The sequence below is a fragment of the Anser brachyrhynchus genome, assembly GCF_964034855.1.
Source record: "Anser brachyrhynchus genome assembly, contig: SCAFFOLD_179, whole genome shotgun sequence".
NCBI lineage: Eukaryota > Metazoa > Chordata > Aves > Anseriformes > Anatidae > Anser > Anser brachyrhynchus.
The window spans coordinates 248,684-261,200 of NW_027664032.1; the positions used below are offsets into that span (position 1 = coordinate 248,684).

General features: G+C 51.8%; 1 long non-coding RNA gene across 1 annotated transcript; it reads left to right on the forward strand.

Moving 5' to 3' along the window:
• The first annotated feature begins 8,251 nt into the window (after window positions 1-8,251).
• On the forward strand, window positions 8,252-11,291 carry LOC308186474. Its single transcript, XR_013944073.1, has 2 exons — window positions 8,252-11,034; window positions 11,070-11,291. It is a non-coding gene; the product is annotated as an uncharacterized lncRNA (long non-coding RNA).
• The last annotated feature ends 1,226 nt before the right edge of the window (window positions 11,292-12,517 follow it).

Consider the following 12,517-nt stretch of genomic DNA (forward strand, 5'->3'; position numbering starts at 1 on the left):
CTGGGGATGCAGTGCAGTGAGTCCAGAGAGTGCACTGGCACCACTGGGGATGCAGTGCAGTGAGTCCAGAGAGTTCTCTGGCACCACTGGGGATGCAGTGCAGTGAGTCCAGAGAGTGCACTGGCACCACTGGGATGCAGTGCAGTGAGTCCAGAGAGTGCACTGGCACCACTGGTGATGCACTGCAGTTACTCCAGAGAGTGCACTGGCACCACTGGGGATGCGGTGCGGTGAGTCCAGAGAGTGCACTGGCACCACTGGGGATGCAGTGCAGTCAGTCCAGTGAGTGTACTGGCACCACTGGGGATGCACTGCAGTGAGTCCAGAGAGTGCACTGGCACCACTGAGAATGCCCTTCAGTGAGTCCAGAGAGTGCACTGGCACCACTGGGGATGCACTGCAGTGAGTCCACAGAAGGCACTAGCACCACTGGGGATGCAGTGCAGTGACTCTAGAGAGTGCACTGGCACCACTGGGGATGCACTTCAGTGAGTCCAGAGAGTGCACTGGCACCACTGGGGATGCAGTGCAGTGAGTCCAGAGAGTGCATTGGCACCACTGGGGATGCAGTGCAGTGAGTCCAGAGAGTGCACTGGCACCACTGGGGATGCACTGCAGTGAGTCCACAGAGTGCACTGGTACCACTGGGGATGCAGTGCAGTGAGTCCAGAGAGTGCACTGGCACCACTGGGGATGCACTGCAGTGAGTCCAGAGAGTGCACTGGCACCACTGGGGATGCAGTGCAGTGAGTCCAGAGAGTGCGCTGGCACCACTGGGGATGCAGTGCAGTGAGTCCAGAGAGTGCACTGGCACCACTGGGGATGCAGTGCAGTGAGTCCAGAGAGTGCACTGGTGTTGTCGACGGAGGGAAGACACAAACGCTCAATATGAGTGTTAAGTATGCTTCAGCTTTAATGGATAGCTCAATTGTCTTTTATCGTGTACAGGATAATTAGCTCATACATATTGCAAAAGCCAAGCTCCTTATTGGTTAGCGTAATCTCCTGCCCTACCGGTTAGTTCCGCATTCTTTTAGCCGCTAGTTCCCTTTTCTAGTCTAACTATAACTCCAAGGGCAGTATGCCCTCTACTGTCATTGGTTCTAACTGCCTGGGATTTCTCGCAAGAGTTCCCGGACAAGCCTTGCGTACGTGCCTTTGCTCTTGCTCCTCTAGACCAGCTGGGTGCGACAATCCGCCACCTCCCCACCCTGCAGCTGCACGAGATCAATGTGACCACGCGCAGCGAGCCAGTCCTCAACAATTCCCCCGTTTTTATTTTGTGCTAGAAAAACCTTATTAGTTAGTTGCTCGAGCCTTTTTGTTAGACAACTAAATATTACTCGCGCCGCTACTATGATTAGTGCGATTATTAGCAGTAAGCGTAGCCCTTCTTTTATGAGACCCAATATCCAGCCTCCCATGTTCCCAAACCAACTCGCAAATAGTTCATCAAGCCAATTATTCTGGACCACTATCTTCTTGGTGTGGTCTCTCAGCCATTTCAGCTGCTCGTGGATTGACTCGCCATGGTCCGAGAGATTAAAACAGCACATTCCTTCGAGCTCTTCACACCCGTGGCCCTGTGCCAGCAGTAGAAAATCAATCGCCGCTCTGTTCTGTAATACAGCGTGTCGCAGGCTATCCAGGTCCTGGGCCATTTCTGTGAGTATCTGCGTAGTCACATTTGCTTGTTTTACAGTCCAACAAGCTAGTTTCCCAAGGCTAGCCATAGCATGGGCTACCGCCACTCCAGGCACAAGTGCCGCCGAAAAGAATCTTTCGGCAGGACCCCAGAGTTCGACCTGGTCATCACAGTCACTCCCCAAAGTTTTTAGACTGCGTCTCGTCCGGCGTCTCCATTGTTGAGTAATGTTTCACAACTCTTGAAACCCCGGTAACTCTTTATAACAATCTATATCTGGTGTCTTACGCTTTTCTAAAAAGCACTTAAGTAAATCAACTGCCGCTTGTTTCTCCATTCTTACTTACGGTGCCGTTGCCCCCGTGTAAAGCTTCTGTTCGCGGCGTTCCGGCGGGACCCACTATGGGTTCGTCCCGGGCGCTCTTCCCGAGTCGCCTTCTGCTCGCCCCAATCTTGTGTTCCGCGGAATCCGGGTTACGTAGTCAGAACCGGCTTTCCCTTTTTCTCCGTCACCTAAGACCGGCTTACTCGTTTCGGGTCCTCGTCCAGCAAGGGTCCCTGTTCGGGCGCCATTTGTTGTCGACGGAGGGAAGACACAAACGCTCAATATGAGTGTTAAGTATGCTTCAGCTTTAATGGATAGCTCAATTTTCTTTTATCGTGTACAGGATAATTAGCTCATACATATTGCAAAAGCCAAGCTCCTTATTGGTTAGCGTAATCTCCTGCCCTACCGGTTAGTTCCGCATTCTTTTAGCCGCTAGTTCCCTTTTCTAGTCTAACTATAACTCCAAGGGCAGTATGCCCTCTACTGTCATTGGTTCTAACTGCCTGGGATTTCTCGCAAGAGTTCCCGGACAAGCCTTGCGTACGTGCCTTTGCTCTTGCTCCTCTAGACCAGCTGGGTGCGGCAATCCGCCACCTCCCCACCCTGCAGCTGCACGAGATCAATGTGACCACGCGCAGCGAGCCAGTCCTCAACACACTGGCACCAAGGGGATGCACTGCAGTGAGTCCAGAGAGTGCACTGGCACCACTGGGGATGCGGTACCGGGAGTCCAGAGAGTGCACTGGCACCACTGGGGATGCACTGCAGTGAGTCCAGAGAGTGCAGTGGCACCACTGGGGATGCACTGCAGTGAGTCCAGAGAGTGCACTGGCACCACTGGGGATGCACTGCAGTGAGTCCAGAGAGTGCACTGTCACCACTGGGGATGCAGTGCAGTGAGTCCAGAGAGTGCACTGGCACCACTGGGGATGCACTGCAGTGAGTCCAGAGAGTGCTCTGGCACCACTGGGGATGCAGTGCAGTGAGTCCAGAGAGTGCACTGGCACCACTGGGGATGCAGTGCAGTGAGTCCAGAGAGTGCACTGGCACCACTGGGGATGCAGTGCAGTGAGTCCAGAGAGTGTACTGGCACCATTGGGGATGCACTGCAGTGAGTCCAGAGAGTGCACTGCCACCACTGAGGATGCCCTTCAGTGAGTCCAGAGAGTGCACTGGCACCACTGGGGATGCACTGCAGTGAGTCCACAGAGTGCACTAGCACCACTGGGGATGCAGTGCAGTGAGTCCAGAGAGTGCACTGGCACCACTGGGGATGCACTTCAGTGAGTCCAGAGAGTGCACGCGCTCCACTGGGGATGCAGTACAGTGAGTCCAGAGAGTGCATTGGCACCACTGGGGATGCAGTGCAGTGAGTCCAGAGAGTGCACTGGCAGCACAGAGGATGCAGTGCAGTGAGTCCAGAGAGTGCTCTGGCACCACTGGGGATGCAGTGCAGTGAGTCCAGAGAGTGCACTGGCACCACTGGGGATGCAGTGCAGTGAGTCCAGAGAGTGCACTGGCACCACTGGGGATGCACTGCAGTGAGTCCAGAGAGTGCACTGGTACCACTGGTGATGCACTGCAGTGAGTCCAGAGAGTGCACTGGCACCACTGGGGATGCACTGCAGTGAGTCCAGAGAGTGCACTGGCACCACTGGGGATGCAGTGCAGTGAGTCCAGAGAGTGCACTGGCACCAGAGGGAATGCACTGCAGTGAGTCCAGTGAGTGCATTGGCACCACTGGGGATGCAGTGCAGTGAGTCCAGAGAGTGCACTGGCAGCACTGGACATGCAGTTCAGTGAGTCCAGAGAGTGCAGTGGCACCACTGGGGATGCAGTGCAGTGAGTCCAGAGAGTGCACTGGCAGCACTGGGGATGCAGTGCAGTGAGTCCAGAGAGTGCACTGGCAATACTGGGGATGCAGTGCAGTGAGTCCAGAGAGTGCACTGGCACCACTGGGGCTGCAGTGCAGTGAGTCCAGAGAGTGCACTGGCACCACTGGGGATGCAGTGCAGTGAGTCCAGAGAGTGCTCTGGCACCACTGGGGATGCACTGAAGTGAGTCCAGAGAGTGCACTGGCACCACTGGGGATGCAGTGCAGTGAGTCCAGAGAGTGCACTGGCAATACTGGGGATGCAGTGCAGTGAGTCCAGAGAGTGCACTGGCAACACTGGGGTTGCAGTGCAGTGAGTCCAGAGAGTGAACTGGCACCACTGGGGATGCAGTGCAGTGAGTCCAGAGTGTGCACTGGCACCACTGGGGATGCAGTGCAGTGAGTCCAGAGATTGCACTGGCACCACTGGGGATGCAGTGCAGTGAGTCCAGAGATTGCACTGGCACCACTGGGGATGCACTGCAGTGAGTCCAGAGAGTGCACTGGCACCACTGGGGATGCAGTGCAGTGAGTCCAGAGAGTGCACTGGCACCACTGGGGATGCAGTGCAGTGAGTCCAGTGAGTGTACTGGCACCACTGGGGATGCAGTGCAGTGAGTCCAGAGAGTGCACTGGCACCACTGAGAATGCACTTCAGTGAGTCCAGAGAGTGCACTGCCACCACTGGGGATGCAGTGCAGTGAGTCCAGAGAGTGCACTGGCACCACTGAGAATGCACTTCAGTGAGTCCAAAGAGTGCACTGGCACCACTGGGGATGCACTGCAGTGAGTCCAGAGAGTGCACTAGCACCACTGGGAATGCAGTACAGTGAGTCCAGAGAGTGCACTGGCACCACTGGGGATGCACTGCAGTCACTCCAGAGAGTGCACTGGCACCACTGATGATGCAGTACAGTGAGTCCAGTGAGCGCACTGGCACCACTGGGGATGTAGTGCAGTGATTCGAGAGAGTGCACTGGCACCACTGGGGATGCACTGCAGTGAGTCCAGAGAGTGCACTGGCACCACTTGGGATGCAGTGCAGTGAGTCCAGAGAGTGCACTGGCACCACTGGGGATGCAGTGCAGTGAGTCCAGAGAGTGCATTGGCACCACTGGGGATGCAGTGCAGTGAGTCCAGAGAGTGCACTGGCACCACTGGGGATGCACTGCTGTGAGTCCAGAGAGTGCACTGGCAGCAGTGGAGATGCACTGCAGTGAGTCCAGAGAGTGCACTGGCACCACTGGGGATGCACTGCAGTGAGTCCAGAGAGTGCAGTGGCACCACTGGGGATGCAGTGCAGTGAGTCCAGAGAGTGCACTGGCACCACTGGGGATGCACTGCTGTGAGTCCAGAGAGTGCACTGGCACCACTGGGGATGCAGTGCAGTGAGTCCAGAGAGTGCACTGGCAGCACTGGGGATGCAGTGCAGTGACTCGAGAGAGTGCACTGGCACCACTGGGGATGCACTGCAGTGAGTCCAGAGAGCGCACTGGCACCACTGGGGATGCACTGCAGTGAGTCCACAGAGTGCACTGGAACCACTGAGAATGCACTTCAGTGAGTCCAGAGAGTGCACTGGCACCACTGGGGATGCACTGCAGTGAGTCCATGTTGAGGACTGGCTCGCTGCGCGTAATCACATTGATATCATGCAGCTGCAAGATAAGGAAATGGCGGATTACCGCACCCAGCTGGTCTAGAAAAACAAGAGCAAAGGCACGTACGCAAGGCTTGTCTGGGAACTCTTGTGAGAAATCCCAGGCAGCTTGTCTGGGAACTCTTGTGAGAAATCCCAGGCAATTAGAAACAATGATAGTAGAGGGCATACTGCCCTGGGAGTTATAGTTAGATTAGAAAGGGGAACTAGCGGATAGAAGAATGCGGAACTAACAGATAGGGCAGTAGATGACGCTTACCAATAAGGAGCTTGGCTTTTGCAATATGTATGAGCTAATTATCCTGTACACGATAAAAGACAATTGAGCTATCCATTAAAGCTGAAGCATACTTAACACTCATATTGAGCGTTTGTGTCTTCCCTCCGTCGACAACAAATGGCGCCCGAACAGGGACCCTTGCTGGACGAGGACCCGAAACGAGTAAGCCGGTATTAGGCGACGGAGTACAAGGGGAAAGCCGGTTCTGACTACGTAACCCGGAATCCGCGGAACATAAGATTGGGGCGAGCAGAAGACGACTCGGGAAGAGCGCCCGGGACGAACCCATAGCGGGTCCCGCCGGAACGCCGCGAACGGAAGCTTTGTACGGGGGCAACGGCACCGTGAGTAAGCATGGAGAAACAAGCGGCAATAGATTTACTTAAGTGCTTTTTAGAAAAGCGTAAGACACGCTTTGCACGGGGGCAACGGCACCGTGAGTAAGCATGGAGAAACAAGCGGCAATTAATTTACTTAAGTGCTTTTTAGAAAAGCGTAAGACGCCAGATATAGATTGTCATAAAGAATTACAGGGGTTAGTGGCCTATGGGGTGGCGAAGGGCTGCTTTATTAACCCTGACACATTGTTTGAGGAGGATGAGTGGCGTAAGTTTGGTGATATATTGTTTGAGGAAATGATTAGTGAGAATAAGACGGCTAAGAAGCTGGCAAAACCGTGGCGGGCTGTTACGAATGCTTTAACAATACATCGGGTAGAACAGAAAGTAGCAGCCGCTGCAACAGAGCGGCTGGGCAAAACGTTGAGGGCGGATGAAGAGGCCAATCCGTACCCCCTCCCTCCGTCGGTCCAACAATTCACCATGAAGGCACCCGGGGGATGGGGAGAGGGGGCACGACCCAGTGCACCTCCTCTACCCCTGGAAACTCCCGAGGGAGAGGCGGCAGGCGAGGGGAGAAATAAGAATCCATTTTTGAAAGATATGCGACTCGAATCAGGGGGGTCGGAGAGAGCAGGACTCTGGGCGAAAATAGCAGGGGAGGCGTTACGTGAAGGTGATGTGGGGGCAGCGACAGAGCTTGTAGGCGCCTTCCCCGTGGTGTACTCTCCACCAGACGCCCAGGGCCAGATAACTGTTACTATGACAAATCTGGACTGGAAAATACTGACCCAATTGCGTGCCACGGTAAATGAGTCAGGAATACGTGGGGAGCCAACGAAACAGATGTTAGACTATCTGTGGTCCACTAACGTGTTGCTCCCCGGCGATATTCGTAATATCATGAAACTAATACTGACGCAGCATCAGATCCTGCTGTTTAATGCCCATTGGCATTCAGCTTGTCAGGAGGCAGTCGCGGTGCAGCGTCAGCCCGGAGATCCATTATACGGGGTCACGCTGGAGGAGCTTTTGGGGGTCGGTGCATACAATCGCTTGGAGGCCCAGGCCCTAATGGGGCCGGATAAGGCAAAAGCGACCATGACGCTAGCTAGGAGAGCACTGGACCAAATTAGGGAGCCTGGAGGAATGCCCTCCTATATGTCCATCAAGCAAGGGCGAGACGAAGCGTTTGGAACATTTATTGATAGGGTTGCCGCAGCTATACAGGTAGCTGGGTTACCCGAATATCTCAAAGGCCCTATTCTTAAACAATGCGCCCTTCAAAATTGTAATCAAACCTCTCGAAATGTTCTAAATACGCTGCCCAGTACCTGGACTATAGAAGAGGCTCTTGATCGATTGTCGCGGATACCGATAGGCTCGCAAGCGCTATTGGTTGACGCTATTCGAAAGGTAGGGGAAAGTATTACTCAGGGACTGCAGGCTAGTCAGTCGCAGGTATTCGCCGCCCTTGCCCCCCTGCAAAGTGGAAAAGGACCTCACTCGTCGAGAAGACCTGCACTACGCTGCTATCGGTGTGGCATCGCGGGTCATATAAAGAGGCAATGTGGGACGGCTAATGTGTGGTGTCCCTCTTGCCGATCTGATACGCATAATGAAACCGCTTGCCGGCGGAAGACCCAGGGAAACGGGAAGACCAGCGGGAACCGCCGCCCCGCGATGACACAAAAAGCGGCTTTCCCCTCAACAGCGGCGGCAGCTGCGGAGACTCCAACCGAGACGAATCCTTTCACCTCCAACCAGCCACCAGAGGGAGCCTGGGGATTGGACTTGGCAACCGCAGTAAATGTGACTTTGATGGACAATAAGCCTGTTGGGGTGAAAACAGGCGTTATGGGACCTGTAAAAATTAATAATGAGCCTGTTGGAGCACTTCTGATTGGAAGGTCATCGGCGACATTAAATGGGGCTTTAGTGTTAACAGGACTTATTGATAAGGACTTTACTGGGGAGATACAAATTATGGTATCAGCCATGTTCCCTCCGCTACATATACCGAAGGGAACTCGATTGGCTCAATTCTGCCTGTCTCTTGCCAAAGCGACTGATCCCTTCCGCACCTGTTTGTTCGGGGTCCCAATAGGGAACAAGGAGGAGCTGAAACAACTGTTAGCACCATATTCCGCAAGTACTGATTTGTTCGATCTTTCGTCCAACCTCTCCGACGCCGTTGTGGCGGCGCTAGTGGCTCTGAACACGAGCTTGCCATGGGATCCCCAGGAACTGGATTTGTTGGGATCAGTGGCGGTAGGGAACACCAGTAATAACTGGACACAGACGTGCTTTATGTGGAATAAAGGAAAACAAAATATGACTCAATGGACTAATGTGACCTCTCACACAAGGGGGTTCGAAGCTAATAGCAGCTATTGCGGGTACAACGACACCACCAACACCACCATGGGGGCATACGGGAACAAGTCAAGCACATGGCCAAGGCAAACTGCTAAGGCCTTACCACCTGGTATATTCCTGATCTGTGGAGATCGAGCCTGGCAGGGAATCCCAGCAAATGCGCACGGGGGGCCATGCTATTTGGGACGCTTGACTTTGTTTGCCCCTGACCTACACAGTCAAGAATTGCGAAACATTACTCAACAATGGAAACGACGGACGAGACGCAGTCTCAAAAACTTTGGGGAGTGACTGCGATAACCAGGTCGAACTCTGGGGTCCTGCTGAAAGGTTCTTTTCAGCGGCACTTGTGCCTGGAGTGGCTGTGGCTCATGCTATGGCTAGTCTAGGGAAACTAGCTTGTTGGGCTGTAAAACAAGCAAATGTGACATTTGAAAAAAAAAAAAAAAAAAAAAAAAAAAAAAAAAAAAAGGGAGAGAGAGAAACTAGCTTGCACATTTTAGGTCTGTGAAATTTTGTGAGAATTTTTTCCTGCACTGGACAGTTGAGAGAAAAAAAAAAAAAAGGAAAGAAAAAAAAAAAAAAAAAAAAAAAAAAAAAAAAGCACATAGGGAATTATGTTAATTGTGTTTGTGTCTTTAGGCAAAGCTGTGGAAGTCTTGAAATGTCACAGTAGTAAATAACTTTTATTACTTTTTGGCTAATTCTTTTTCTGTTGGAACACTGAATTCTGTGCATATGTATATATGAACACAAATTGAAGGCCTCTACCTCCTGGAGTATACAACTTGGTTTGTTTACCTCCACATGATTTTTTTTTTTTTTTAAGTTCAGTGTGGAGACTTGAAACTTGAATGTCCCTTCCAACTTTTATATTTAAAACAAGACTAGAAAATTGAAGACTGTTTTTCACCTGTACATAGAAATATTAAAGGGTGGTCTTAAAATTTGAACATTGGTCTGGAGAAAAACCATGGTGTTTGTTATGGACAATTAACTGTTAAAGTTATTGTAAGTTATCTGTATTTAGCAGAGTATTTTCAACGAGTGATCTGAGCTGAAATTGGAGACTATTAGTAAGTTATGTTTGGAAGTTTTAACTTCAATGAAGTAATTATTTGCTGTGAAAGAGACGAACATTGAATGACTGAACAAAGAGGGTGCAATATCTTTGTTTTTTATGAGGCTCCTGAGAATAAAACCAACTGAAGCATTTCAATTCACTTGAATGAGAAACGTGTTTAATTAAAAGAGCCCAAGAAGACACTGGTATGAAAGGTAAAATCTCAGAGGTTGGTCAGTTAATGTGGCACACTTGCTGGTCACTTTGTAAAATGTAGATTTGAAGTACAGTGGTGAAAACATTAAATGTGACTACGCAGATGCTCACAGAAATGGCCCAGGACCTGGACAGCTTGCGACACGCTGTGTTACAGAACAGAGCGGCGATTGATTTTCTACTGCTGGCACAGGGCCACGGGTGTGAAGAGCTCGAAGGAATGTGCTGTTTTAATCTCTCGGACCATGGCGAGTCAATCCACGAGCAACTGAAATGGCTGAGAGACCACACCAAGAAGATAGTGGTCCAAGATAATTGGCTTGATAGACTGTTTGCAAATTGGTTTGGGAACATGGGGGGTTGGATATTGGGTCTGATAAAAGAAGGGCTACGCTTACTGCTAATAATTGTCCTAATTATAGTAGCGGCGCGAGTAGTATTTAGTTGCCTAATAAAAAGGCTCGAGCAGTTAACTAGTAGGGTTTTTCTAGCAACAGTAATAGCATGTGTAAGGTGTAATTGCTCGAAAAAGAAAAAAAAAAAAAAAAAAAAAAAAAAAAAAAAAAAAAAAAAAGGGGTCAATGCCACACGTGCTCCTTATTGCAATGCATCTCTTTGCTGTCATTATACAAACTATAATAGCATCCTTCCTTGCGCCAGGAGCCGCTCTGCTCGGCTGTGGGATCGACTGTGGAACGGACGCCCCTAGGTGCACCCCGAGCATTTTTTCCTCGGAGGGGTCTCCACTCTCAGCCGCTCACCACGGGAGCAGACAAGGACCTCCTGAAGCTGCACACAAATTATTTTCAGTGATATTGTCTTGTGGTATGAATGAGAAGTGCAAGAGGCCTCTCTGCGTGATTGTGTGATTGTGTGATTGTGCTGTGCGAGTAAGAAGCAGTATCGCTGCGAAGCAACATTCCTAGCGCTTAGTGGCTTGTTGACTGATGTAGATTCTAGTAGGCACACTACTTTACAATCGTAGTTCTGCATGAGATTTTTGACCCTGTTGCTTATTGTACCTTGCTTATTGCAGTGTGTGCGGTGATTGATAGAAAAATCTATAGAAAGCTTTTGGTTCAAAATAAAAACGGGGGAATTGTTGAGGACTGGCTCGCTGCGCGTAATCACATTGATATCATGCAGCTGCAAGATAAGGAAATGGCGGATTACCGCACCCAGCTGGTCTAGAAAAACAAGAGCAAAGGCACGTACGCAAGGCTTGTCTGGGAACTCTTGTGAGAAATCCCAGGCAGCTTGTCTGGGAACTCTTGTGAGAAATCCCAGGCAATTAGAAACAATGATAGTAGAGGGCATACTGCCCTGGGAGTTATAGTTAGATTAGAAAGGGGAACTAGCGGATAGAAGAATGCGGAACTAACAGATAGGGCAGTAGATGACGCTTACCAATAAGGAGCTTGGCTTTTGCAATATGTATGAGCTAATTATCCTGTACACGATAAAAGACAATTGAGCTATCCATTAAAGCTGAAGCATACTTAACACTCATATTGAGCGTTTGTGTCTTCCCTCCGTCGACAACAAGTCCAGAGAGTGCACTAGCACCACTGGGGAATGCAGTGCAGTGAGTCCAGTGAGTACACTGGCACCAATGGGGATGCAGTGCAGTGAGTCAAGAGAGTGCACTGGCACCACTGGGGATGCACTGCAGTGAGCCCAGAGAGTGCACTGGCACCACTGGGGATGCGGTGCCGGGAGTCCAGAGAGTGCACTGGCACCACTGGGGATGCAGTGCAGTGAGTCCAGAGAGTGCACTGGCACCACTGGGGATGCAGTGCAGTGAGTCCAGAGAGTGCACTAGCACCACTGGGGATGCACTGCAGTGAGTCCAGAGAGTGCTCTGGCACCACTGGGGATGCAGTGCAGTGAGTCCAGAGAGTGCACTGGCACCACCGGGGATGTGTTGCCGGGAGTCCAGAGAGTGCACTGGCACCACTGGGGATGCAGTGCAGTGAGTCCACAGACTGCACTGGAACCACTGAGAATGCACTTCAGTGAGTCCAGAGAGTGCACTGGCACCACTGGGGATGCACTGCAGTGAGTCCACAGAGTGCACTAGCACCACTGGGGAATGCAGTGCAGTGAGTCCAGTGAGTACACTGGCACCAATGGGGATGCAGTGCAGTGAGTCAAGAGAGTGCACTGGCACCACTGGGGATGCACTGCAGTGAGCCCAGAGAGTGCACTGGCACCACTGGGGATGCGGTGCCGGGAGTCCAGAGAGTGCACTGGCACCACTGGGGATGCAGTGCAGTGAGTCCACAGACTGCACTGGAACCACTGAGAATGCACTTCAGTGAGTCCAGAGAGTGCACTGGCACCACTGGGGATGCACTGCAGTGAGTCCACAGAGTGCACTAGCACCACTGGGGAATGCAGTGCAGTGAGTCCAGTGAGTACACTGGCACCAATGGGGATGCAGTGCAGTGAGTCAAGAGAGTGCACTGGCACCACTGGGGATGCACTGCAGTGAGCCCAGAGAGTGCACTGGCACCACTGGGGATGCGGTGCCGGGAGTCCAGAGAGTGCACTGGCACCACTGGGGATGCAGTGCAGTGAGTCCAGAGAGTGCACTGGCACCACTGGGGATGCAGTGCAGTGAGTCCAGAGAGTGCACTAGCACCACTGGGGATGCACTGCAGTGAGTCCAGAGAGTGCTCTGGCACCACTGGGGATGCAGTGCAGTGAGTCCAGAGAGTGCACTGGCACCACCG